The sequence below is a fragment of the Numida meleagris genome, chromosome 14 (assembly GCF_002078875.1).
Source record: "Numida meleagris isolate 19003 breed g44 Domestic line chromosome 14, NumMel1.0, whole genome shotgun sequence".
NCBI lineage: Eukaryota > Metazoa > Chordata > Aves > Galliformes > Numididae > Numida > Numida meleagris.
The window spans coordinates 2,374,635-2,402,499 of NC_034422.1; the positions used below are offsets into that span (position 1 = coordinate 2,374,635).

A 27,865-nucleotide genomic window follows, 5' to 3' on the forward strand; every position below is an offset into this window, starting at 1 on the left:
CTTCCCGCCCTTTTTGCTCAGCGCGGTGCTGCACGGCCGCTTCCCGCCCCTTTTGCTCAGCGCGATGCTGCACGGCCGCTTCCCGCCCTTTTCCCCGCGCCTCGCGGCCCCGCAGCCGTTGCTCTCTCGCGCGCTCTCCCCGCAGCGCCGCCTCATGGGGCCCCGCTGGAGCCGCTGCGTGCAGGGCGGGCAGCCCTGGCATCACCTGCCGGGGACCCGCGGCTGCGTTCATCTGAGCAATGAGGGTCAGAGCTGAAGGAATTGAGAGGTGCAGATGACCCCGACACCCACGGGGCCACCCGCTTTGAGGCATTTCCTGAGGCGGCCCTGGGAGATCCCACCCCGGTGCACTGGAGACGATGTGCACAGCTCTGGCTCTTGGTACCCACTGACTTTAGATCAGGCTCTTTATCATCAACCAAGGGGTCTTCGCAGACTGAAGAAATAATTTTTGTCTATGCTCAGCCCGTTTGGAAGCAGCAGTCAGAAAAGCTCAAAGTTCTAGTGCCTAAAATACCCCGTCCCCTGGGAAACCATTTCATATTTGTTTCCAACTCCATTTCAGGGTATACAGTCCGAACTCCTTATGTTGTGCTCAGGAAAGAAGAGTCAATCCACCCGAACTCAAGGCAGCCCGGGCTGGCTGTGGAAGGCTCTCCCCGCGGCGCTGGGATGCGTGCAGCCGGGCGTTGCTCTGAAGCTGTCAGGCGCTGCAAAGTGCCGTGTCTGAAATGACAGGCACCGAGACTGCGGCTGTCAGCACGGCTCCGCGTCCCGTGGCTGTCCTCTGACACGCTCCCCGTCACTGCTGTGCTTAAGGTAAATCCCATTCTGCCCGTGGCGTGCGTCGCACGGTCTGTCAGGTTTGGGTGATTTGGATGGTCAGGAAGGTGAATGGTTTTAACTAAATGAAAGAGTTCAGGTAAATACTGCGTTCGCACGTGGCCTTGGACCCCTTTTTGTAGTACGAAATTATTCCCGTGGTAAAGAGTGAGTGAGAAGAGGTGTAAGGTTTGTTCAGAAGAGGTGTTTACAAGAAATGCAAGACGCTGTGGGTGAGCTCTCCAGTGTACGTGAAGCAATCTGTCCCCAGAGTTTCCTCCCATCCAGGCTAAGCTTGGCCTAGGTATTGGCGAGCAAAAAAATCCTCTTGGCTTCTTGCCCGTTTGGGAAATGTCTTCCATCAGAATGCAGCTGGATGGGCTTGATTCCTCAGGTGTGCTGGCTGTGCTTAAACTATGTTCCTCCTGAAGTTAACAGTAGCTGTGAATTCCAGCACGTATTGCTGAGGCTATCTAATCCTTCTGCTACAAGTATACATCATTTTCTCTAAATTTTAATTAATTTCAGTGATTGATGCCTTAGGCTGACTTTGTTAGAAAGATTCAGGCCAAGCAGCAATTTCAAAGTTATGGTCTATAGGGTAATCTGTAGAAAGCAAAGACTGTAGCAGTTTCTCCTTGAAATAAATAAATACATCTTCAGTGAGCGGCAGTTGAAGGCAAGCTTGTACACTGTCACCTACACCCTTTTTTGGAACACAAGAGCAAGTTTGAAGTCATGGGAAACATGGTTTATTCTGGTCACTTTTATGGTCTCCTGGATACTGGACACGAGCAGCTGTGCAGGAGAGCAGAGAATTGCTCCTCTGCTTCCAGAGCTCAGCTGGAGCTGCCTTGCTGTGGGGCTGGTTGTCCAAGAATGGCTGTCATGCTCTAAAGGTTACCCTGCTATTTTGCCATCTCTTTTTAGACTGCTGTACATTAAAAGTAGAGAATTGTGTGAGAAATTTATAGTTAATTAAGAACTCGTTTTATAATCTAATTTTACCTTTTTTATAATTCACGCTAATGAGATTTACTCAGCCCTGTACTAAGTCCAGGACTTTGAAAATGGGCTCTAGCTTTGACTGAAAGTTGCAACTGCATTCCTCACATCCCTCTCAATTATGCTTATGAATAATTTGCTTATGATATTTTAGGATGCTTGCAGGCTATAAGAAATTCATCGTTGTGTCTGGTTTCCATGAATGATTTTCTCCATTTCCTGAACCACAGCGGTTTGTGCTGGGTGCGCGCTGCCTTGTCTCCTTGTCTTTGTATCCCTGCTGAAATGTTTCAGGTGGCGAAGCAGAAGCAAAACTGTGTTACAAAACTGCACCTCTCAAACTGCGTGCTGCTGAAATGGATGTTTTAGTGAACTGCCCAAAGTCTGGAAATGATTCATGCTGACTGTTTGGGAAATACTTTCAAATAATGAATAAATTTGCAGGAATCACGGATGGCTCATGAAAGATTAATGATAGAAGAGAAGGCCTCTTTTTTTCCCCCTTAAGTTTCAATGTCAGGTTTTCAGTTTGTACTCCTTTTGCTTTTGAAGTTACTGCAACAATGCTGATTCATTCAAGAGAATTAGGCTCGGAGTACTTTTAGGGAGTACGTTGTACTTTAGTGAGTGGAACAAGGTGCAAAGCTGCCGGTAGTTCTCCAGGAAAATATTACTTAACTTCTGATTTCCAATTTTTGCCTTTGCTTTAATTTACGTCCACATTTTCTTTGTAGTGGTAAATTAAGACTATGGCATCACTAGAATTTATTTCCTTCTCATAATTAGAATGTGATGCTCATTTTATTAGTCTCTTTTATTATAGTAAGTATACATTCCAGTGCTGAATAGTTTCTCCTCCAATCTGCTCATAAATTTGCTACTCACTCTGAAGCATTTGCCCTGGCATTGGCTTTGATGATGGCTTGTTTTCCCCCAGTGTGTAATACAATCACCTTTATTCTGGGTCATATTAGGCCTAGTAATGGAAAAATCTGTTCTTTAGGATGGTAAGTGCTCAATCCTCCTCGCTAAAAGTCACCTGGAATGATGTCTCCTTAATGCTGGAATCTGTTAAATGTAGCTGTGGATATACGTGTAATCCAGAACACTCAATGTCCTTTGGCTGTGTTTAAGGCCAGGGAAAGCAGGATCTCTGGAGCCTATTGTAAACTGTGTCTAAAGGAAGGAAAGCGAGGAGGGCTGCAGTTCCAAGCTGTGGGAAGGCTGCAAGTGAGGCTGAGAGCTGAACAGCAGGGACAGGATTTGGGAATGCAAGAGAAAAATCTAAAGCATGAAGACCCAGCTGGAGATGCCAGTGGAACCAGGTCCCAGTCAGGGATGAGGCTGGCAGTGTTCAGGGGGAACTATTGGGCAAATCTGTTTGTTAACGAAGACAGTGCCAGGCAGCGAATCCTGCCTGCATTTGTAACCTGCGCTACCTGTGACGGTGCGGCTGTGCAGTCGGCAAAGGGCCTTGCTGATCAAATGGTGGCATTTCTAAATCTGAGTGAAGTGCTGCTTGGCACAGTTTGTTTCGTTATCCGTAATGATAGGTTGGATTGCCGTGAATTTCCAGCTATCCTTTTTTACCCTAAGCCATGTTTGAAAGGATTGGTGTAGTTTGGCTGATAACTGTGGAGCAGAAAGAAAATGGTTTCTTAAAAATAGCTGAGCCTACACTAGGGAGCTCATTATTTTTGCTGTACTGAAAGACACTTCATTCACCAAGACAGGCTTCCATCAAAGGAGCCATCAATGCAGCCTGCCATCATCTGTCAGAATACCTTGTTCTCTTCTCCATAATTAAAATACAGTATGGCCTATTTGTTACCCTCTTGGCAGCGTGTTCCCTACTGCTTGGGTTATGCAGTCCTGCTGAATATAGGACCAAATGCTAAGAGAGAATTCTCAGTGAGCTGCCCTATGATTGATATGCAAGCAGATCATAATTCCTCTGTAAAAGTGAAAGTGTCTTTGAGCTGTTACAGGGGAACAACAAATGCATCATTTCAATTCTTGCATTGTAAACCGCTCATTCCCACTTTCCATTGCACTGCAGAGTGTAAACTTAAAGGGATGCAGCTTATCATTACTCATGTTTCTGCGTGCTTTGAGGCAACGCAGTCTACTCACTGTTCAATTTTCTTGGCTTTACTAGTCACCAAGCAATGCGGAATTCTGTGAAACCAGGTAGAGCGTGTGTGAACTGCTGGACTGACATCTTAAGCGGATTTAGTGGATGACAAATGACAAATATTGAGCAGGAGTGAAAAATGCTGCTCTGTGGTGCTAGACAAAGCCTGAACAGGTCTTACGCTCTTCTGTGATCTCCTAGCTCCTGCTCTGTTACTACGTAATTTATCACAGAATCATAGAATCACCAAGGCTGGAAAAGACCTCCAAGATCATCCAGTCCAACTGTCCGTGTACCACCAGTATTTCCCACCAAACCATGTCCCTCAGTACAACATCTAAACGTTTCTTGAACACCTCCAGGGATGGTGACTCCACCACCACCCTGAGCAGCCCGTTCCCGTGCCTGACCACTCTTGTTTTTCCTAACATCCAACCTGATTCGCCCCATTTAGCCTGTGATGTCTTAGAGATGAAGTCATCTGCAGTACAAATTGGAGGATGCTCATTATGTTAAAATACTCAGCATGGTATGTGTCATTACTGTAGCACTTACTTCCCTGAAAGTCAGTACCAAAAGAGAAACCTTTTTTTTTTTTTTGGGGGGGGGTTGGGGGAGGGAGGTGCAGACAAAGTAGAATTCATTGGTTTGTTCCTTTTGTAAGGAGGTAGCAGTGAAGCTAATAAAGACAGAAAACAACTTTTTCTAGAAAAAGCTAACTAGTTTGACTATAATTTATTTGCAGTATAGCAGCAGCCCATTTTTTTCACATATATGTATCCTTAAAATTGTTATTATCATGAAGTTCTTACAATTAGACTTGGCAAATGAGGAATATGTATTGAAATGACAAATACCTGCAGAAAGGACTGGCTGGATTTGCACTGAGAATAAGCATAAGGCATTGGCAGATTCTTTTCCTACAATGTTTTTAAAGGCATTAATGGAGAAGGAGAAAAAGAAAGACGAGAGAGGATGAAGCATATTGGTCTGTTGTATTTTGGAAATGTGAATTGCGCAACACATCTCTAAGTACAAGAGAATTGCAAGATGACAGTGACAAAAGTAAGTTCTGTTGTCCAAAGTGAGCAAAGTGAGAAAATTGCTACTAATAATGAATGTAATAATGAGAGTGCTGAAATTTACCTTCTGTTGATGATCTGGAATGTGATTAGCTGCTCTATGCAAATGCCATCCAGATCCAATTAACCGTCTTCTCTTTCAGTGTCACTTTCCGACCTTATTGTTCTTAGGAGCATTGCAGGAACATTTACAATTCAAAGATACCGTATTGCTGGTGCAAGAGTTGTACATTGTACTAACCTGTGCAGCTCCCTTTTCTGACACTAAAGAACAGCAAGAATTTGATACAAAGAAAGGGCAGATGGTTTTTCCGCAGAAGTGATCCCCAGAGAGTCTTTTCTAAAATGGGAATCTACCATCCAGCTCTCATTTTTCAGCTGTCCATGTAGCTGCATTTATCTTTTGTAAGCTGCAATTTTCTGCCAGGGCTGTGCTCCCTGTTTTCTTGCTGGGTAAATGGCCCAGATGTCTGTACCAGAGATTTGCACTGGTGCAGCTATATCAAGGTTTGGCCATTAATAGAGAGCACTGAAAGTAGTCCCAAAGGCAGATGATCCACAGTTTCTAGTAGGAAATCTACAAAACCCTGTTGGCAGAGTCTGAATCAATGATGATGCATCTTTTCAGGTCCACTTTGCAGCCAGTGCCAGTAGGAGGCTGCTCCCGGGGGCATCTGCCTGGCAAAAAGAGGGATGTGAGGTCACCACTTGGTGAGCCTTGGGAAAGACTATTCACATCTGGTTTAGAAATACACTTCTAAATGTCTCCTTTCTTAAAACAGAAATCTCTTCTGTGTACCCCACGGACCCTCTGCAAATTACTGATTACTTTAGGCAGGCATGGAACCCAGGTTAATAAGATGTGGTCCCAGAAACGCAGAGGGAGGTATGTCTGATTGTGATAGCAAATGACAGAAATGGGCAGAAGGAGCTGCATATCATTACTGGTGGTTTTTTTTCCTCTCCTCTTCTTGCCTCTCACATCGTTCCTCATACCCTTATGTATGAAGCTTAAAATAAGACCTTTGTGTCTCAAAGCTCCCTTTCAGATGCGTGGGGAGAAAATCACTTATTTTGCACCAAAGAAAAGCAAAGCATATTACTTTTTCTTTGCAGATCTGTCAGCCTGCCTTGCTTGCACCTTCCCCCCCAAGTCTGAATTATTACAGAAAGTGGTATCTGGTGGTGTGAATAATGCTGTGCTCCTGCCAACAGGCACAGAACACATTGAGTATAGATCTCTTAAATGTCAGAAGTATATAAGGAAGGTAATTGGGGATAGTTCAAATCCAAAAAACAAAAGGGGCTGAAGTGCAAAATTTGGCTTAGCTGATGTTCCTCCTGAACTTTATAGACTTCTAAGAAATGAGTGTTCTTGAAAAGTAAATTGCAATTGCAGTTCACCACTGATTTATTGTAAAACATCTTAACAAAGAAGTTCTGCCGAGTGCTTTGTAGGTTGTTACTGAAATACAGCATTAAATCTCGTAGGGACTGTTAGCTCCCCCACAGTGCACAGCCCCTTATCAGCAGTTACTCTCCTACCCAGGAGAACCTGCAGGCAGAAAACACTAGGAGGTTCTGAAGAAGTCACAACATTGAACTGAGCAGACATTAGATACCCCTTCCCTTGGAACTTACTGCAAGAGAAGTTTGTCCAGTTAAACCTGATAAAATATTTCCACTTTTCCCCATGCTTATATGCTAATGTTTGCAGCTTGGAAGTTGAGGTCTGTGAAGGGGCGCCGAATTCCCACCATACATGGTACATATTGCTCTTCTTTAGTGTGAAGTCATCGTGATCATCCAAACCTTTCTCAGTGCTTCGGTGCATTTCTGATCCTCCTCTACAGGAAAGTCCAGGGAAGTGTCCAGGAAGTCGCAGTCCTTTTGCTGAATGAAAATCTTGCCTTTTATTTTCTCCTTCCCTATCCTGTCTCTACATGTGTTGCTTCTTGCTTTCAAGCCACTGTTGACTGTTTTGCATTTGACTTCTTTTTCCACATCCCAGTTCTCCATTTCTCTATAGCTGTAACTTCTCTAGGTCTCTGATTACTTGTAACCAGAGACTTGCTGCTGAAGTTTTTTTTCATACTTTACATCTGTGCTTCTTTTCTCATTTTCTTTGTGCAGTTGACCGTAGGCATCTCAGTAACAGAAATTCGACATGCGACGTTTTTTTCCCCTCAGGATGTGTGAGAACGATGGCTCTGGCAATGGATCCTGTTGTCTCAAGTTAACTGCTCACCTTGAGCTTAAACATGGCTTGTGCTACCACGTATTGCTCACTCATCATCTCTTCACTGTGTCAGTGATGGTGTCTGCCTGTCACCTTTCAGGCTGTACGAACTGACTCCATGAAGTTTTGAAGCAGCATCCATCTTTATAGCACAGTGAATGCCACTGCAACGGGTGCTTCTTTTTAGTACCCTTTGAGCAGATAGTAATGATAGTGATGTAACTGGTCTGCAAAGAGTGCTTGGCTGGAGCAGAACAGGCCGCTTCCCATCATTTCACAGTCTTCCAACGTGATAGCATTGGTAACTGTTAGAAATCATGCTCTGTTCCTAATTACAGAGTGACTCATGGTAACTCCACCATCTTCTAGATAACTGCTATTAACTTGTGTCACTGCTGTAATTTGTTAGGTATGATTTAATAAGAAGAGACTAATTTTTGCAGCTCTGTTTAAGGCACATTTGGTTTTTCACTCCATAGATTCAGGAAAGACAGACAATCTTTGTTGTATTTTAGGCTAAATGAAATGTAGAAATCTCATGAAATGTAATGGATTCAATTACTCTGGGAGGATTTCCTAATGTTTCATTTCATGTCCTTGGCTGTGTACTGCTATTCCTCAGTGAGGGTATGAACTTGAATCTTTTTCTCTGCTGAAGAAGATTCTGTGTTAACTCCAGTTTTCCCTTACACTGAATGCCGAAGGCAAAAGTCATGATCTTTGGGAGGCCTGAAGATTAAACGTGAAACAGTTAAAAATAAGGATAAAAAGCAGATCTTCTAATGATGTGAAGTAATTATTGTATTTTCTCTGTTTAGAACATTGCAATATTATTAAAAAAAAATCTTCGTAATATGGGTTGCTGATACTGCAAATGTTTTGCCTGGAACTCCAAAGCTTTCTGCCAAAAGTGGCGAAGTTCAGATGGAGATTTGGATTCTGTGTTTGGTTATGGTTTAACATCAGTAGTCTACTTCATATCTTTACATTTTATGGAGAGATTGGGAAGTGGAAGCAGAGCCTAAGTGCTTTGGTAATTCAGAAGAGGCAAAGTTGTTCAGAGATAAGTTTCAGATGTTTCTGCAGGATAGAGCTGTTTATCTTTCTAAAAGCCTGAGGCAGTAGTGTTGGGATGAGGGTAGTTTGGAGGAAGGGAATAATGGCTTTGTATCTCCCTGTGGCTACTACAAAAGGCTAATGGATGCATGAAAGTACTATTGGAAGAACATTCTGCAATCATAAACAACATTCTGGTAATAAAAAGAAAAGAACCCTGATTAAAGATGGTGTATGATTTTATTGGAGGATGTGAAAACAGCAGTTTTACAATATGCTTTGTTTATGGAATTTATTACAGCCCAGCAATGGCCTCATTTGTGTTCTGGAAGAGCTGAGAAATTCTCCTAATGTGTCTCCTGTTGTGCTGAGAACAGGGGTTGCTTTTTAGACGGGCCTCGTTGGCACTGGATGTATCTTTCCATACTTCTTGCTGCCTTATTTAATAACAGCTATGTCCCCTGTGGATCTACTTCTTGATTATTATCCCTTCAAGGTTTAGGTCCAAAAAAATCAGTAGAATAAACCCAAGGCTATTATTCTTAGAGGTTTACAGCAAGAAAATGGGTGATACCAATTAAGTACTTACATCACCAAACTTAGTCACTTCGTATTTTTTTTAATCAGTAGGAAACTATTGTCCTCATTCTACAGAAACAAAACTGAGGCCCAGAGCTTAGCAGAAGGAATGGTACGGCTTACCTGGTGTCACACAGGCACTCTGTGGTAGAGGTGGCAACTCAACCAGGGTCTCCCAAGTTTGTGGTCAGTGTTTTACCCTTTAGACGAGTGTTCACTGTGTCTTGCAAATGAAACATTACCTTTCAAACTTGCTTATGTTCATCCGAAGCTGCTGCTTCTACACTCTGGGTTAACAGGCATAATAGGATGACAATTGGAAGCCTGTTAATTCACCAGCATGTTTCCCCAAGGTTAATGAAAATGAGGAGGAAAATGCTCTGTGTCTCTCTTCTGTCTTCTTAACTCAGTGAGCTGAAGACGTCTGGAAAAGTCCCTAAGAAGTTTCTGTGAACGGCTTTGTTTTTCACCCATTAGTGGCTAACTGCACTAGAAGAATCCGCTAAGGCTTTGCTTGGGCAACTTAGGCAAGTGTAAACCTCTCGAATTCTCTATAGGTGGCATCCAGGATGTGAGGTTCCTTTCTTTCTTGAGTGTGAACCATTGTAAATTTGCAGTGTATTGTGTTATTGTGCTGCCAGGAAACAGATGAGGAGGCTGCTCTCAGAGGGAAGTGCTTGATCCCTGTCTGTGTAGGTCAAGATTGAAGCAGACAGGAAAAACAATTGAAAGGAACTTGTTCTGCCCAGGTATCTGTGCTCTGGAAAAGTGATGAGGTTGCTTTAAATGAAATGCTTATCAAATTGGGCATCACATTCTTACAATTCCCTTGCATGGGCGAGAAGCAGCTGCAGGCAGTCTGTGCAATGTGAATAGATGAGAAAACAGACTGAATCCTGCACAGATTAGCTGCTCCCATTTTGTCACTGCCTCAGCATTGAATCTTAAGGATCTACCCAGGCTGCAAATGGTTGTCTACTTGTGTCTGTCACAGACGTGGAGGAGATGGTGCTGCTATTAACATTCTTCCTAATAAATCTCTTTCCACTTGCCAGAAAAGAGGCTTTTGCCGCTAGCAGTTTGTTCTTATTACAGAAAGCATATTGAAGAATTAGAAAAGGTGTAGGTGAGAGTAACTAGTAGGATGAAAGGTCTCAGTGGTTTAGAGCGATGTGGAGAGGTTAAGAAAATTAGTCTTGAATTCATTAGAAGACAGCAGATTTAGAAAGGACAGGATTAAGATGTAAAATTTTGGATGGAGAAGGTGGATGGAGCCAAAGCTGCGTGGGAACAGGTTAGAAACAGGAAGATATGAACTGAAATTTAGAGAGAATGTGGGAAAAAAAGGGGTAGAGGAAGATGGAAAAAATGAATCCATCAAAAGAAATTTTAAAAGAAATTGCAATCTACTACTTTTGGGTGGACGATATTCAAACAAGGACAGGGAAAAGAACTAAGAGTGGAAACTAAGGGTGAAGCACTGATAGAATGCTGCTTCAGTGCCCCAACAACTGATGCCAACAATGGTTTAGCTGTTGTAAGACAGAGATGAGCTCACACAGCAGCAAGTGGTTGACTTGGAATTTGTTCCAGAGAGCAAGTGGTTTTGTACTGTGTCTCATGTGACTATGTAAACATGCCTGTGTCTGACTGTAAGGCCAGATCCCTGCCCTCTTATCCTCTGTGATAGTGTTGCATATGGGTAACCACTGTAGCTGTGCTCACAATGTTTTTGGTTTTGTTCCACCTGTACTTGGTAAACCTTTCTCACAAGTCAAAGTCAAATAGCTGTCTTTCACAGATGCTACCCAACTCTCTGTGAGAAACTGCCAGAAACTCAATAAACCTTTTTCTCATCTGAACACAAGCCATTTTATAACCCCCAGGTGATCTTGCAGATCAGGAGATTTAAATTACAAACAAATCAAAACTCAAACAGTCAGGTTTTTGGATATCACATTTAATTTTGCCCCGAGTGTTGTGTAGTTCAAAGGTAATATTTCCAGGGCTGACATCTTCTGTTGCCAGAATCTGGCACTGGAAGGAAGGTACAGACACAGCTGCTGAGCATGTGCTGTGCACGGCTGCAGGAATGAAGGAAAATCTAAAGTCTGGAAGGATATGCTGGTCTATCATTAGCTTTACTGAAGTGATACTGGGTAGTGAGGCCTCTGCCTCCCTCCAGGCATCATTCAGCTGCTGTGCAGTCTCCAGGCCTTAGGAGATTGTTAAACTGCACATCTCAGCTTGTCCAGTGCTTTGGCCAGATGAACAAGTTGCTCAATTCCCACCTTTGCTCAAGCTTGGTGCAAGATAACTGTATTGGTTAAATCACATTCTTGCTTAAGCTGTGATTCTTTGCTGATTCGGATTCTCTGTCTTAGTTCTGCTGGAGCACCATGGGGGACAGAGCACCTCATCCTTAAGGGCTGTGCTAAACTATGGCGAAGAGTTCTCTCTCATCTTAAAACAAGCTCTTATTTTCCCAAAGAAGAGCTTTTCCCTGGTGGAAAAAACTCCAGTAGAACCCTCCAAATTATTTCCTGATGGCAATTAGCATATAAGTCCAGGACTTCAGCAGCACTGGATCACTTCCAGCATCCTCCAGTCAAGCTAATCCAGCTCTCTACACCTAATTAAGCTAACATCTTGTTTCATCACCAAAGTGCCTAGCAGCCTAGAGTTTTGCTTTGAAAGGACCCAGCCAGAAACCACAGGTATTGCAATGATTTTTTTATTAGAAGTATTTATCACTAGCCAGACCTTTCAGACACCAGTTCTTAGAAGTCTTCACAAGAACAAAATGAAAGCTGAAGCAAGCTGTCAGGGACTGGAGAGAGGCCTTCAAAACAATCTTCTAGCATAGCTGGCAGAGAAGTAACAGCATGTAAAACATCCACCGTGATCACCATGCTCCTGCCCCTAGGAGATACAACCAGTTCCTACCCCAGCTCTGTGCTTTCATCCACACATGCAGCAGCAATGCAGAGAACATTGCCCCCAGTGCTGTGGCTGTGGCTCACTCATCCCTTCAGGTCTCAAATTTTGTTACATGCTTAACTTGCAGCCTTACCTGGCTCTGTTTGTGGGCTCTCAGCCCCCTTTATTTATCCCTCCCCCCTACTCCAAGGAAGGAGGAGAAAAGTCAGGAATCGGGAAGGTCATATATAAAGATGTAATGCATATTATGTCATACAGAGCATGGATCTAATTAGAAAATGATTTAATGGACATGCTTGTAACATGCTTCCCCCTGCCCCCAAAAGCTGACAAACTATATCAACTATGTTTCTGAGGACATTTGCTGCTTGTTTTCCTCTGGAAGTTGTTCTGAACTCTGAGACTACTCACGAACATTTCAGTTCCTCTAGTTTGTCTTACTTCCTTTCACTCAGGTACACGTTTCCATCTGCTCATGATGTCACACATGACTCTAGGATGAGACATCATGAACAAGATGGTTTGGGGGAATTCATTTTAATATCAAGTAAAGTTGTATTTTCTTTAGTTATCTGCTTGGAACTAGTCACAGATTAGGAGATCTGTATGTAATCTGAAAACAAACTGACAGTCCCCGCTCTGAACACTTCACACTATGATTTGAGGTAGGCAATGAACACTCCAAATTTATCTATGGCATATTTCAGGTGGTGATGCTCTCAGAGGTACTTCATGTGGCAACTGCACTTTTATTTAAGAATAAGCAGAACTAACAAGCAAGAAGTATCACTTTGAGCCACTTCTAATACGTTGAATTACACAGGTCTAGATTATGCTGGAATATATCCCATAAGGATGCGTTAATTCTGCTCTCTCCAAATCTCTCAATGCTGAAGAGATTTGTTGGGAATGTACAGTTCAGATTGGTGCATCATCTTAAATCATTGCACATATGAAGGGGCACATTGTGCTGAGCATCTCTTTAACTGGTCCCTTTTATTATTTATTTCTCAACTTAGTTATCGATGACAAAGTCATTTGTCATCACTGTGTAGACACTGTTAGGAAGAAGCATTAAAGGCAAATGACCATTCCCGTGCCTCTGCTAAAGAATTTGTTCCAAGTTTCCTTATAGCCCAAGCTAATTTCAAGTATTAGAAACTTTTCTTTGGCAGTCTGTACTTCCCTCCCTGCCCCCCAATGTGATATGCACAGAAATTAAGAAACATTTAACAAAAAAATGAGGTTGGGCAATGGCACCAACAAAAACCTTTGCGCAGTTTCCAAGAGGAGCTGACAATTTTCTTGATCTTCCTTCAGAGCTCAGGTAACACTCAAAAGGCAGAAGGCCTCCAGCAAACCCAGAAACCTTCAGAAAAATCTGTTTTCAGATGTCATCTATATAGATAGCTCCAGGGCAGCACTGCTAACAAGGCTAAAGATCTCTCCATCATTTTAACCACAAGCCCTCGCATGTGGGAAGTTTCACAATGCCCATCAACAGTGTATTGTTTACATTTAACCTTAGCATTTGCCCTTTCTTAAAATGGAGATAGGTTAGAAAGGAAAGATTTGGCTTACTCTGCACAGCATTTATCGACCTGAGGAGGCTATTATGATAGACTGCAAGTCCACAAGGTCACTTGCACTCCAACTCTAATTTCCATAAAGCGATAGATTTTGTGATCACAGCTGCTCTGTATAGGTGCATTTAGCCAACAGCTGCACTGAACTACACAGCTCAGCTCTGCTGAAAGCAGAGTCCTTGTGAGAAATCTAAGCGTACTGCCTGCTCTGAACTACCATTTATCATTTTGCCTTGTAGAAACACAAAGTGTTTGTGCATACAGAATTAAGGTAACTTCATGTTGAAAACCTATGAAGGAAAAGCCTCAGCCCAAGGATAGGTCTCCATGGCATCAGCCAGTACCAAGGCTGGTATATTGATTGCACCACAGTAGCCCAAGTGTTGCGAGGATCAAGTATGAACTGTATGCAGCTCACAGTAGCTCCAGTCCAAAGACTGCACTTTGCAGCTGATGTTACCGTTCCTTCTCTGATCTAGACTAGACTGGCAGCCTACAGCAAAATGTATTTGGGATGTCCTCATGGCATTGCTGTCACCTGGGGAAAAGCCCAGCCCTGTTGATATTCATCTTTCTTCCATATCATAGCAAGGGGGAAACAGTCTCTTTTCTGCTTCCCATGGACAGAGCCAGATAAGAATAGATGTTGTGTCTGAGCCTTCTTACGGCCACACTCCAACAACCTCCACCAGTTATGCTCTGGAGGCAGAGCACCAAGCCTGGCTTGGCATCCAAACTCCAAGCCAAGTATTGCATTTCCCAGGCCTGGCTCCTGGACTTCATGGAATCACAGAATTTTAAGGGTTGGGAGGGACCTCTAGAGATCATCGAGTCCAACTCCCCTGCTAAAGCAAGTTTCCTACAGTAGGTCACACAGGTCCATGTCCACATGGGTCTTGAATATCTCTGGATGAGAAGACTCCACAACCTCTCTGGGCAGCCTGTTCCAGTGCTCTGTCACTCTCACAGAAGGAAGTTATTTCTTTTGTTAGTATGGAACTTCCTGTGTTCCAATTTCTGCCCCTTGTTCTGTTGCTGCACACCACTGAAAAGAGCCTGCTCCCTTGGCTTCTGATCATTAGATATTTATAAACAGTTATGAGATCCCCTCTCAGCCTTCTCTTCTCCAGACCGAAGAGACCTGTGGTATTTTGTGCTGCTCAAGCCATTTTCATCAGCACAGCTTCCAAGTGTAGGAACACAGTAATCCAGGTGCAGTTGCAGCAAGGAAAATGCTGATTAGACTCTTAACACATCACAGCCATTGCCTTCTTCCTTTTAATAACGATACCAACCGGTATTACAATAGTTAACAAGTTAACAAAGAAAAGATCCGGCCACAGTCCTATTCTGGTAAGATGCTGTAACTCTCTTGGCACCTAGGAGTGTCCATCTTTAACACTTGTATGTCTGCTATCCACTCTAAAACTGCTATGGCAGACGTTTGGTGCCAACATTCCTCTTCACGTGACAGCCCGTGAGTGCAGAACTGGCCTCTATTTCCACACCAGGAATGGGCTTGCATGCCCAGAAACATATTTTTCTTTCTTTCTTATACTGATAGCTGTGGGTCTAGCAAGGATATTAGCCCCAACTAACAGCACTGCCAAGATTTTCTGAGATCTGGTTTCTTAGATAAATCTCCATCCCTGAAAGGTTAAGGCACTGACAGGATGAAATAGTAGCTTATATCACAGTTGCTTTTCACATTAAAATACCGTATGTTACATTGTACAGAATACTTGTACAAAATACTGTAAAGCTAGACTGAATTTTCCCGAAAATCTCAGGAACCAGAATACTGCTGTGGAGCACTTTTTCTGCATGGAAATATTTTAAAGTTTCTGGTCACAAGACCTTTTAAAAAACATCAACTATCCTCAGAGAAAATACACTTTTTTTTTCTTTTTTTTTTTTTTTTTCTAACTTGATTGGTTCCTTCCAAGATCCTGCTGAGTCTGCTTGGCTCACAGCCAAGGGATGCATTTTGCCTCTCAATCTGTATCAAGTAAAGTATGACCATATTCAGGTTGATAGGGATAGGCTGGTGGAAGAACATACTACTAAATGAGCTCATTTCCTTAGCAACAATCCCTTTTTCTGCAGCACTTCTAAAACTGGTTTTCAGTATTGCTCCATGCTGACCCACGCTGTCTCTTGACCTTATGTGCTGACACAGCTCTGGTCTACTAAGCGTCAAATTCAGGTGGTGTAAATTGCTCTGAAGCTCACCTTTCCCATGGCCTAAACTTAAACTATCAGTGCTTCGTGTTGCTGGTGAGATCACTATGCAGACAGACCTGTGGTATTTAATGCGGATGAGCCTTGCCCCAGAGGGCACCTGGACATTGCAGTACTGCATTTGTTATTTAACCAGTGACATCCTTAATTAAGGCCAAGTGAAATCTTAATCCTGAGCACATCTGTTTTTCAGAAGAAGACAATTATTGCCATGCACTGTATCTGAACAGGACACAACATTTTCTGTTCTTAAAACAAAATCCTTCGTAGGAACAAAGATAGATTCAGTTTGGGGTCTGAGATTTGCACACAATTATCTTGACAGCAAGTCTACACCTGATCCATTCACACAAGCCTGAGTGACTGGTAATCACTACAGTTTAAAAAATTGGGAAATAGATGTTCTAAAGCCATAGCCATCATCTCCCCATTTGCTAGGATAATATGTAGCCTGGTGCTGAAAGCCTACCAGCAAAGCATGCTTTTTATGATTTCGGGGAAACTGCTAATGCGCAGAAAGTCTAACATGCATCCAGAGGGTTGCTGGAGAAAGCACAACACCGAAAAAAGCAGAACAACAGAAGGAACGGCACTGCCACCGTGCAGCAAGTCTTTCATTGACATCCAGGAGCCGCTCTAAAACAGGTGTTCTGCTGGGCTTCCTCACTGGATATGCAACTCACTAATTATCGGATTTGTCTCAGGACTACTGGTACTAATTAACACAGCAGTGTAATTAACTAGCATTTCAAATTCCACTGAACAGCTTTTATGCAGATATTTTTGCTATGCGCAATGGAGGGATTTTTTTGGATTTGGATTTTATATTTGTTTTGCTCCGAACTAGCAGCAAGGCCAATAGTCTTGAGATGAGTAGAACTGATCTCTTTAGATTAAGTATCTTTTTGTATTTTTGTATTTTTTTTAACTAACATTGTTTATACCAAACTCAAGCACATACACTTCCCTATCTTATTTTTTGTTCTCAAAACACAATGTTTCTTCACATGACAGTAATCAATTCCTTAAGTGTTGCTTGCTATAGATCTTGCTATCTCTAGCCTATGAGCAGTTTGGGCTTAACAGAGGAGTCACCCTGCCACAACCTTTGGAGACTGAGATATCTGCAGTTCCCCCAGCACAAAAGCTAAACTCACGTTGAAAATGGATCACATTTGTATTCTCCAGTTTAGCTCAACTACTCAACTATCATTTCTTCAGGGACATGCATGTTCCTTTCACTGTGTTGAGGGTGTTTCAAGGACAAACTGGATGTTTGATCTGGCCCTGCAAGAGGTCAGTGCCAAGCGTAGCTCCTAGATATTTCAGGAGTCTGAAATATTCACAGCAAAGTACAGATTATCACCTGTTCAGGCACCAGCCATGTATAGCTGTCATCAGACCACTGCTAACAGTTCACATTAAGCCCTTTCCCTCCCACATATTCTAAATGGATATTTAGCTTCCCAGTCACCATTTTTTGCCCCTCAAGCATTTGAAATTCTGGTCTTCTCTGCTGAGAGGTGGTCATGGGATAGTGCAGGGCACCCTGCATCTCCTAGAACCTCTATTGAGACAACTATTCAAAGATGGAAAATCTAATTCCCTCTGGAATATTCTTAAGTTGCTCCCTGGACCATATTAATTTCACTCACATGGGAAAGAAATGTCCAATTTTATTTTTGCTAAAGCAACGATTTTTAGTAGACATGACTGAAAAAGACAACTAGCTGCTCTAACTAAGAAATAAACTCATCTGTGAAATGCATAGATGCCACAAATGCTATGTGCCTTTAAATAATCCACTTTCCAAACTGATACTCCTCTACATCTCTATGCAGGTTTACCACAATCCCTAGCCCTACAATCTATTATTAAGGTGCCCTGGTAGCTAGCTGTACTTTGCACTGCTTAAATAATTTAAATGGAAGCAAGTAGGACGTTACACAAACGTACAGTACACAGGCTTAGAGCACACAGGGCTTTAAACAATTTCAGTGCAGTTCAGTCCTTCAGTATTTCACCAGCCCCAGACAGCCCTTCATTGCCCTTCCAGCAAGACTTCACTGGGAATCTGGTGTCCTATACGATTTTATGGAGCAGCAGGAGTAGGAGCTGGGGTTGAAAAAGTGCATTACATTCAGATCAGATGAAATCTTGGCCAACTCCAAGGTAAAAGTCAAAGAAAACCTCTCACTCTACCTATGGGCTGTTCTGGAAGATCTGCTCTACTGAATGATTTAGCAGCTGAAGGCAATAGGAGCTACAGGTGCTCAGCCTGTCTGAAACATCAGGCCTAATGAGGCAGGCATGGCAGTGAGAGCAGAACTGCCAACTAGCACAAGTAGAGCTAAATCGTGATGCTGTTATTGACTCGACTGGCCTCAAGATAAACAGAAGTTAACCCATATGTTAACCCTTGCTGTTTTTTACATGTACTAGCACTGTCCTCATTGGTTGTACAATTAAGAGGACTTTACTCAACCTAACAGATTATAATCTAAATGCATCTAAACAAGTAGAAAATGTAGAAAGGAAGCTCTTTGTGCCCTTATGAGTGCCAGGGGTCCAGACATGAAACCTCGTTGTACTTGTCCAGGTCTCCCTGTTTCTTGTACACAACCACACTGAGAAATGCCAGCTCCTGATAAGCTGCAGCTGTTGAACACCAGCAGTTTGTTCACTGAATGCACAATAAGCTATGTACTTTTAAACTTGCACAAGAATTATTTATTGCAGGTCCTGTGTCCCTCTGAAAGCTGTTTTTTTAATCTCCTGTTGCACATCCATGCATCACTGCATTTGTTTTCCATAGTCTTTGTATGGAAGAAAGAAGGACTTGGCAATTATCCTGCTGATTATACCTACAGCTGGTGAAAATTAGGGAAAGCCAGATGGTGTCTCACCAATTGTTCTGCAGCTGGCCGCAGTGAAGGCAGCTGGGGGAGACAAAAGCTCCCACCATGCTTGTCACAGAACAGCACAAAAAGGAAATGCATCTCCTCCAATTTGTTTTTAAAAAAATAGAAATTGTTTTGTGTGATTACCACAGGAAAAAAAATAACCCTGAAAGTTCAGTTGCTTTGTGAAATCAGGGTAACAAAACATAGATTCACTTGAGTAAATCCCTAGGCACAGCAGCCATGTCCTTTAGCTGTAGATATGGTAGCCATGTGTGTTCCAAGTGATGCTTCACATTTTAGTTCTGGAAGACTGATTTCCTCTCATCCTCTGAAATGCTAAGATCTTCCTCTTGCAAGGCAACACTGTTGAGAACAGATGCAGCTCTAAGGCTCAGAAGCTAATCTATATATATATTTTAAGCAAACACATGATGGCTGGCAACCATTCATTACACAAAAAAATGAGATTAAATCAGGCTACAATGGAGCAGTGCTCTACTGAAATGCTTATCTGAAGGCTTGGCCTTTGATTTCTCTTTACATGACACAAGCAGACCTGTCTTTGAATGTTACAGGCACCCTGAGCTTCAGTCAGCCACCCTCCTACCTGAGCTAACCCAAAAAAGGAATCTGTATCTAAAGCTGTCCGTAGCTGTGAAGCACCAGCTGACTGAGGTGGGAACTGACATTTTCATGATTTTACAGAAGATGATTTAGAAAGGCAATTCCTTGAAGGGAATTGACTTGTCTCTCGACACCTTTAGTTTCAATGTATCCAAGGGCTCTTCAGCTGCCAAATCCATTCCAGGAGCACTTTCCATTATGTCTCTCAAGCCAGTCCTGTTTTTTACCTTTGCAACCCTAACCTGATAGTTCCACAGCCCTTGATAGACTGAAACTATTTTTCGAGTGCTGTGATGCTGGCAAGCACTTTAAATTTTCCACAACAGTTGTGCACATCTTACTATTTTTTCTTCCTCACTACAGCAGGTTCTCTTACGCTACTCATGAACACTCAGGAGCATTTACACACCTGCTGGACCTTCATTGAGCTCAGTAGGTCAAATAATTGGTTGGGGTGCATTACGAAAAGAAGAAAAAAATGATAATTTCTGTCTGCAGCAGGATAAAAGCCACCAGCATCTTTACTTCATGACAACAAAACACTGAGTGATGCCTCTTGTTTCTGTCAGAAGTCGCAAAAGATTGCAAATGAAGCTGAAATGCTCATTCTCTTGAGACGGAAAAACAGAACAATCTCCAGAGATGTGGTGACAAACAAGCACAGTTCGTCCGTCACTCCACGTGGTCAGGCCTTTTGCTCTCTTCTGACAGTCCATCTTTCCAAAGTACTGATTTTCTTGCAGCCAAGTACCATGCAGTGCTGCTTCAGAGCATCAAAACAGCTTCTGCATTTCATCCTGGAGGCTTCCTCACTTCAGTGACAAGGAAGGGATTCTTATGCATGTGGATTAGCTGGCTCCACTCTGTACAGCCAGCCAGCATGAGTCTGAGGCTGTCGTGACATCCAGAGCTCGTGATGGGTTACGCATCAGCTTTCCATCAGGGGGAATCTCACTGCTTATGCATCTGACCCCAGAAAGAGAGAGCAAATGCAATATGTTTGAAAAAGACAAATGTGATCATTGAAGGCAGAAAAATTTATCCAGTATTTTAGGACAATACAGGACCACACATTTGTCTCTGTTCACTTAATAAAAGTGAATATGTAATGTGCTGAGTGTTTTCCCAGAGTATCGAGTTTGTAACAGTATGGATTTAACTGGGTGAGGAAGAAGAGAAATAGGTCAAACACTCTGGTGCTTCAACAATATTATGATGTTTATTTTTTAATTAATATTGCTGATTCATACACCTGTGTAATAAGCCAGCAAGGACAAAGATATAGTCCCATGAACTTTTTGCTGTAAGCTTATCATTCTTAAAGGCAGATTCCACTGATGCTCAAGCCAGAAAAATGGAGAGAGTTAAAAATAGAAAGACTTCATGCCGGAAAGATAAAACACTGTAAACTCATGTCTGTGCAGACTCAGATGGTAATTCACTTGCTTAATCTAGAAACATTTTTCAGACATTAAAGTGGAATAATGTGTCTGTGTGGGTACAAGATAACAGTAAGACTGAAGTGATGGATAAGTTGAAGTGTTAAGATACTATATTAAGAACATATATGTTTATGATCAAAACTGAAAAGGGTTCCAAAACTTTTGAAAAAATTCAAGACTATGTTTTGGCTGTGTTTGATAGATTTTAGTAGGAATGTTTATTGAGTGGAAGGGGGAATAACCCTACTTTTTAACCAGCTAAGGACTGAAACACTGTGTGGAGCCCACATGGCTTCTCCCTATGTTATGTAACCAGGGCAGCCAGCATGTCTGTGTGCAGCTAATAGCTTAACTACATAGTGTTGGCTGTTGCAGGCTTTAGCAACTCCTCTCATCACACACTGGAAAGGTAGGTACATAAATATAGTGCATATGTAGTAAGATTTTCATATGCAGTCAGATAGACAACTTGTAAAACTAAAGTACCAGAAAGTACACCCAGAATACACTGGTACTGGAAGAACATTCCTTTTTCTCCGGGCTCTGCTTTCATTGTGCAGCAACCACATCCCCAGAGCACTCAGCCCACAACACACCATGCCGTGTCAACCAGCTCCTCATCTACTGCAAACTGGCACTGCTCCAGTGACTTAATCAGAATTTCGCTAATTAACACCAGCACAGGACTGATGGCTTTGTGCCTGAGGAGAAGCAAGCATTTTTCCTGCCTGCTGGCCTGTGAAAACCTTTTGTTAGCACGGGATGATCTTTTCTGTTGTGGTGGAAAAACAGTTGTGCATTGTGTTTCTGGAAAGAATTTCAGTGACTGCTTGCTGTGCCACCAAGGCAGGCTTCAGCAGGCTGTGGTCCCAATAAGACCCACTGATGTCAAACGATGCTGTGACCACACAGGTCAACTGGAAAAGCATGCTTCTGATACATGGCAAACGAGCTCTCCTCACGCTGAGCCAAGCAGTCTCCCCATTGCAGTGAAAACCCAGCGTATGTGCGAAGTAATGAACAGCTACTGTTTTGCTCTGGAAACCAAATGAACAGAAATGGAGCTGGAGAACGTTAGTGCCAAGAGACAATGGACCAGTTCTACCTGGGAACAAAGCGCAGCACATCCCTGCTCCCTCTGCACCCAGGTCTCCTTACACACAGAATCCTGCAGAAGATAACTATTTCCTACCAACCTGGTGGTGTTTAATAGTGAAATTTGTGATAAAGAGCATCTATATAGTCCAACAGAGATGGAATCCACCTGCACTACACACAGACTCTGCCTTCAAAAGCAAAACACACAAATTCCTGCAATGACAGACAGAGTCCAGATTAAGTGATGTGACCAAGGTTATGCAGACAGCCAAAGGGTGCTGAAAATTTCTATTCCAGTTCCCTTTGTTTCCTACTCTGGTAAACTCTAAATGCAATCTCAGGAGGAGGCAGATGAAAGAAACAGTCAGTGCTGCCAGGGACATTAGGCTTAATCAGAATCACACTGATTTGTATTGATATGAATGATAGCATATAGGAAAACTCATAAATTTTATTGAGTGAGAGCTTCATTAGATATAAAGAAACTAGACAGTAATGGGCATGGAGCTAATGGTATGAAAGCAGTATGGAGTTGTAAAATTGCAGACTGATTTTTCTCCAGTAAAAGATGACAGCAAGTGATAAAGGCATTTCTACTAATTGATTAAAGGTGTTTGATCCCATCCCTGCTTTTAGATGGGACTCAAGCTTGTAGTTGCAGCTATACTGGTGTTAAAAACTGAGGCAGTGGTAAAAATAGGCAGCGCAATTCTTTTAGTTGACTCGAAAATACAGTATTGCTATTCTCATCCTCAGTTGCTGTTTCTTTCAGTGTTGCCAAATGTTACAGACACTCTAGAAACAAAGCTCAGTAGTTAATGTGGTACAATTTATAGTAGGAGCTTCACCCATATAAAATAAGGCTGTGCCACAAGCCTAAGTTGCATGGATTTCTTACGGAAGATGCAGAGGCTGCATTGACTTCCAAGCTGTAACTCAGTGGAAGAGCTGGAGCAACAAGCATATTTTATTATTAGAGGTTGCAGGCTTGTTTATTTATCCATACTGTGCATCAGGTGGGAGCTAGAAAGCAGATGCAACCTTTCTCTCAGGCTCATACACATGAGCCACTACAGGTCTGAGCAGCACCACCTCTTTACCACACACTGCCCACAGCCCCTCCTTAATTAGCAAAACACCAAGATGCCTATCAGCACACATGATCAGTCCCACCTAGTTAAGATGCTGCCAATGCTCTCCTGGGAGGTATTTCCCTAGGATGCTGAGTGAGCCAGTGAAGGGCTTCTCCAACCAGCCACTTGTGGGACTTGTACCCTTAACATGGCTGCAGGATGAGCCTCTCTGACCCTGCAGAGCCCTTCTGCTAGAAGCAATCTACTGCTGAGATGCAGCCTTTTGGTACCTGGGGAAAGCAAGGGCTTTTGCTGGAAAAGGTGATTTCCTATCCCCCCACTCCCCCCCCAATATTTGTGCTCACAAGTTTCTTTCAAATTTCAGTCTAATGGCCTTTATCGAGACAGGGGCATGCATGTCTTTTATTTTATTTGGGGAAATCAGCTTGTCACTTCATTAGACCATTTACAGCTGAGTGACAGGGAATTCAATTTTCTTCCTTTCTTTGATGCCATTGAAGAATTCTTCTTCTATCTTTTGTGTCAAACCGTCACGTTGCAGTGATGCTTGTGAGGCAGAGATACTGTGGCACAACTCCTCAGCTCAGTACTAATAAGCTTTCTCACTTTAGTCTGGTGTCACTCACAATCTTGCCTTCTAGGCTATAAAATCTTTGATTTATTTGTTGCTTGAACAGCTTAGTGATTTGAGATGGCTTCCTAAAGTTTCTTCCTGGAAGGGTCAAGAACACGGGCACAACACTGGAGGGGTTAAAGGCCTTTCACTGTGTGATAGTGAGATTTTTGTTGCTCCTAACCTGGCTGCTGAGTTGGGTCTAATTTCTCAAATGATTATATACTGGAAAGCTGCAGCTATGGAGTAATGTACTTGAGTAAGCAAGGCAGCACTTGCCCTAGAAGTAGCAATTTCTCCATTACTTCTAAGGAGGAAGGAAGTATTTAATTGTACAAATTTTATGAAGAAACTAGGATCTGATGTCCTTACAAGAATACCAGAAACTAAATTTGCAGGAGTGGGAGGGTTGCCTGTGCTTAGATCAGATTGCTTGGGAAGAAGAACATAACTGAATTGATTGCTACTTGGTTCATAAATGGCTTCTTAAAGACAAACAGCATTGAAGCAACATCCAAGGAGAGGGGAGGAGTAAGCGTGCATTGTATATACTGGAACCATGTGGTCTGAAGAGGGTCAGTTTTCTTAGTGTGGCTCTTTAGATAACAAGAAGCCAGTTGTCTATGATGTTGTAATGTCATTGTCAAGTGTGAGAGCCAACTGAACAGAAAGAGGCAAAAACATATCATCAGTATTTAAAGCTGTTTAACTTCCAAACGTTTAGCTGTCCTTGAATCAGTGGCATGTGGCTGAGAATGGTTATTGACAGCAGAATGTGTCTAAACAAAATCTCTGCTGTCTGTGTTATAAACCAAACAGAAACCCGATGTTTGATCTCAATAGTCTGAAACAGGAAGAAGCTGCAAATATGTCAGAAGCTTTATTTTTCTTTCTAAGTACTGTCTTAAGCACTTGATTCTAGAGGCTTCTATAAAACAGCAAAACTTTCGAGGAATTTAGATTCTCTTGCTTATCCTGGGAGAAGTGGGTGGTGAAACACTTGAAACACTGGCACATTGGGAACTTAGAAATTTGCTCCATATCCATTGGTTTTGAGGAACATCAAGCTCATATTCCATGGTGTGAAGTTTCAGTGCTTACCAGTTTGCACAGATTGCCTTCACTGCCTCTCAGCCAGGCTCCTTCCCTCCCCATCCCCATTTAAACCAGTGCTGGAAGAGGAATGTTTTAGTTCTATTATTTTTCTTACACCATCATCCAATGATCCATCATTCCCTTTATCTATGAGATGAATGAACCAGTCTTCACTCTGGATACCTACCTTTGAAATCCCAGAAACTGAATGAAGAAAAGAGTAAAACAGTCCATTGGAAAACTTATGTTCTGCAACTTTGTATTGCCACTACATAGCAATTTTCTGCTTCTGTTCTCTAGCTGACCTATGCCTATAATAGAAAACTTTCTACTAGATTTCTCATAGTCAAAAGTTGCCTTATCGTCACAGAACAAGAAAATCGGTTCATTACTCAAAGAAAGACAAGGAGGTGTCATCCCATGCTAGGATTTTGTGAGTGTTTTGTTTTGTGTTTGTAAGTGGCCACTTACTGAATGGAAAATTACAGAGAAAAAAAAAAAGAATGCACAGCAGCTTTTCCTATTACAATTTTGTTTGCTAATTAATCCTGTCCATTCAAGCTTTATCTACTTTGCTCATGTGGCGTTTGCTTTGATTTCTTTAAAAAAGGTAGAAGGGAGGTGTGAATACTGTCCTCCGCTAATGCATTTTGATTGCTTTTCCCCCACTGTCTAGAATGCTTTTAGAAGCATCATGGCTCTTAATTTTTCATGTGACACTGGTTTTCCACCACTGCGGGCTATTCAGCTTGGTAAACATTTTGTCTGAAGGGTTACATTTACTTTGCGGCATAAGATGGCTGAACTGAAATTTCAAGCCTTTGTGATTGCATTTGATGAAGACGTAATTAAGACAGGCTAATTGTGTGTGTGTGTGTGTTTTTAGTAACTTTTGAATCGTCATCTGAGAAGTGAATGATTGCTGTGGCTAATCACTGCAAAGCAATTATACATCGAGCAAGTGCTTGAAGAAAAGGATTTCCCAATGGTAGGGGTTACATGGAAGTGTCTGTTAGCTTAGCTGGATGGCAGAAATTAAACTTATTCATCTGGTAGCTATGTTTATGTGCTTTATGTAGAAATACTTTATTGTGGAGTAGCTCTTCCATGCCTCCAATCTTTCCTTTTGCAGAGTTTCTTTCACACTAGCACATTCTTCTAGAAAATTTTGAATTCATCTTTGTAGTAGGTGTCAGTTTGAAACTGAACTTTAAAAGAAAAATGGAGTTAAAATATTTGAAAAAGTTCAGCTTTTAGAGCTTGCAATGTCATGAAAGAGATGTCTTACTGACATTAATTACCTCCATAATTTTTCAATTAAAATGAAGCAAAGTGCGTTTAAAAATGCCTGTGAAATGTTTTTAGAATGATTACAGTTTAGAACAGAAACTGTAGCCCATGCTCCTTTCCCATGGAAGAGAAATTCCAATTGTAGCCAGTATTGGTGGTACTGAAGAACAGTTTGTAACTCATCGGTTTCCTATTTCCTTGTAGATAAATGCCCATAACTTGTCAAAGTTGAATAGGTCCACGTAAGTGCTATTGCTGTTTATTACTAATTAGCATTTGTGGATGTGGTACATAATTAAGGTAGAAAATAGTAACATTCAGGCCTTGGTGTTCCTATTTCTTTTTCAATAGGTTTTATTTTGTTACCTTTGGGACTTTGTAAGGAATGGTTTCTAGCCCTCCCTTGGTAATTCTGCAATCCGTTAAAGCTCAAATATCTTGGGGAGTCCAGGCCTCGAGCTGTTTTTCACCCTGTAAATATTTCTTGGGAATCATTTAAAAAAAAAAAACAAACTTGAAAGTGTAACAACAAATGCCAGATGCTGTAAGTATGCGCAAGTTTAAATTATAAATATCCTAATTCCGTGGCAGACAAATCCCACTTTGTATGCAGTATTTATTTCCCAAGTTCTTCCCTACCTGCAGTCTTCCCTGGATAAAACTGTTAGGGCAAAGTGCAGTACAAAGCTGAAATGTCTTGGTGTCTGAGCAGTGTCTGCTTGTCACTACTCTTTAATGTTTAATGTGATATTTAGAGGTGAGATTGAAGATACAGTGTACCCACAGCTGACTCCATTCTAAACAGCTGAGGTCTTGAGGACTGTTGCAAAGGCCTCGTCTCCAGGTGCTGAATTTGTCCATGGCTCCAGCTGGACTCAGTGTCTGTTCTGAGCAGGTCCTTGTTGAAGCTTCCCAGCTTCTGGCCTGTTCTAGCCAGACTAAAGCTCTGGCATGTGTATGGGTCCTATAGCTATATCCTGTAGTGGCATCTTCCAACAGCACTGCAGCCATTCCCTTAGGAGCTGTGAGGTTTCATCAGTGTGCTTCTAGGGGAAAGCTAGGCTATGAAAATTCCTTTTATACTTGAATCTGAAAGTGGTGCTGTTTCTGATCTGAAGGGGAAGGAATTGGCACAGTTCATTGCCCAGTTTTGGAGTGATTACCTTTTCAGGACTGTTTAAAGCTCTCTTCAGGTATTGGTTTTCATTATTGCTTCAATGTCATCTAAATGGCATAGCTGTAGAGGGAACTCTTTAGTTGCCTTGAAAAGGATGCACACAAAACTGAAGTTTGGTAGCGAGATTCATTAAATTATGCCATACTCCAGTTATGTCTTCAGGAAGACAGCTAGAGCTGGCAGATATGTGTCTGTAATAGTAAGGTCTCTGCTGGAAGGCTTCTATCTGTCAGGGCCAGAGAGCATCTCATGAAATGGAGGCAGATTCCCTTTGCTCTGGATTTAGTCAGTGAAGCAGTGAGAGAACAGCAGGGTGGTGAGGGCATGGGGGTAGACTTGTGTTGCTCAGCAGGGAGCCAAGCTGAATGTGCTTCAGCAGAAATGTCTGTGTGATTTAAGGGATTTGACTAATCACCACTCTTTACCGTGCAGGTTAGGTAATGTTTTGTAGGCATTTCCATTTAATGGACTCATTTTTCTCTCACAGCCAGTGCTCCTGAGCTGGGTGACTTTTGTAAGCATTCCTTTGTCCTCTTGGCTGTGCATAAGGAGAAAATGTGAGATGTCAGCATGGTGTTGTCTATTTGAGTTTTAGTCCAAGACAGCTTCCCTGGATAAGACAACAGCACTTCCCAACCTCAACTTTTCTGCTTTCAGCTACAAGTCTTCTGCTTCCAGACTGGAATTAGAAGACAAACTTTCATTTGAAAACAGATACAGGCAGATGTGTATGTTTTTTCCAACAGGATATTCTTCAACTGAAAAAATCTGTGGGCATAGTAGATTTGAATATGAAGAACACACTGATAGTAGAAAAGGGGAAGATGGTGCTTGGCTTATTCAAA

The 27,865-nt window shown here is 42.2% G+C and overlaps 1 protein-coding gene across 3 annotated transcripts in view; it reads left to right on the forward strand.

The window, feature by feature from the left end:
• Window positions 1–27,865, forward strand: part of GALNT9 (polypeptide N-acetylgalactosaminyltransferase 9) — a 375,903-nt gene that overhangs the window by 142,659 nt on the left and 205,379 nt on the right. Inside the window, exon 1 of one of the 3 annotated variants that reach the window (XM_021412960.1) lies at window positions 123–819. The exons of 1 other annotated variant lie outside the window; for it this stretch is intronic. The gene's annotated coding sequence lies outside the window, so the exon portion shown is untranslated. Of the gene's footprint in view, window positions 1–122; window positions 820–22,670; window positions 23,146–27,865 lie in introns of those variants that run through there. One more of the 3 variants, XM_021412961.1, reaches the window with a different exon arrangement.